Genomic DNA, 1107 nt, shown 5'->3' with positions numbered 1-1107 from the left:
TCAGCCAGCTGAGGATTCTGGGAAGTTAGATCCATTAGTGGGCGCCGGTCCCTCAGGACGTCTGAGTGCTCTAATGGCTCCTCTGAAGTGATGGAGCTGTTTACTTCCTCCGTTAGCTCCGGTCAGCTGACTCTGCAGCCAATGGGAGCTCAGCGAGGCTGCTCGCAGCGACATCACACCCATGATGACATCACACACACAGAGACAGTCCAACATCTCACTGAACACATCATCAAGCCTCTCAGCACTACGTTACCCATGAGCCTCAGCGCCTGCTGAGCCACAACTGAACCCCACAGTAACCTCAGCATTGAGTCGGTGAGTGGGCGGGGCCACTGAGTGGGCGGAGTCTGATGGTGTCTCGGGTGGAGCAGCTTCCTGTCAGTGCAGACTGATGCAGCTGTGTCAGGAAACAGTAGAAGAAGTCAGACTGATCGATCAACATGATCAATAATCATCTCTGACTTCAAAGAGGAGTGAGGAGTGATTCTGAGACAGGCTGCAGAGTGTGTGTGTGTGTGTGTGTGTGTGTGTGTGTTGTACTTTACTCGAATACTTGAAGTTAGAAATGACCTTCAACATTAAAATCCTGCTGATTCATCAGTTATCAATGCTGTTGTTGTTGATCACTTTGTGTATTGATCCCTGTACTTCCTGTCTCATTGCTGCCGCAGGGCTCGGCCTGAAGCTGCCGATGTGGACGCGTCCCCGCTGACATCGAGGCGTGTCACAGGTGAACGGTCATGATGACGACGGTGGCGGCCGAGTTCGACCACATGGAGCTGCAGCAGCAGTACAGCAGCAACGACAGGTCAACAACCGCTGGGACGAAGAATGGGACAACGAGAACAGCTCGGCCCGCCTCTTCGAACGCTCCCGCATCAAGGCGCTCGCAGGTAGGAGCCCGACCTTTACATACCACCTGAGAGATTTCTACAGCCGCCCACAGAGACAACAGAGACGTTGATTATCGATAAAGACAGCAGACGGTCACATCAAGAATCTGAGTTTGACCGAAACCATTAAATGTTTATTAAAGAGTCAATGGACTCAGCAGGAGGAGGAGGAGGAGGAGGAGGAGAAGCAGGGGGAGGAGGAGGAGGAGGA

The 1107-nt window shown here is 52.8% G+C and overlaps 1 pseudogene; it reads right to left on the bottom strand.

Moving 5' to 3' along the window:
• Window positions 1–727: 727 nt before the first annotated feature.
• The window catches only part of LOC115585479 (calpain-1 catalytic subunit-like), a 19101-nt pseudogene continuing 18721 nt past the window's right edge, over window positions 728–1107 (bottom strand).

Source organism: Sparus aurata, chromosome 1 (assembly GCF_900880675.1).
Source record: "Sparus aurata chromosome 1, fSpaAur1.1, whole genome shotgun sequence".
Classification (NCBI taxonomy): domain Eukaryota; kingdom Metazoa; phylum Chordata; class Actinopteri; order Spariformes; family Sparidae; genus Sparus; species Sparus aurata.
Note: the sequence above shows the minus strand (reverse complement) of the source record. Positions and strands in the feature narration are given on the sequence as shown.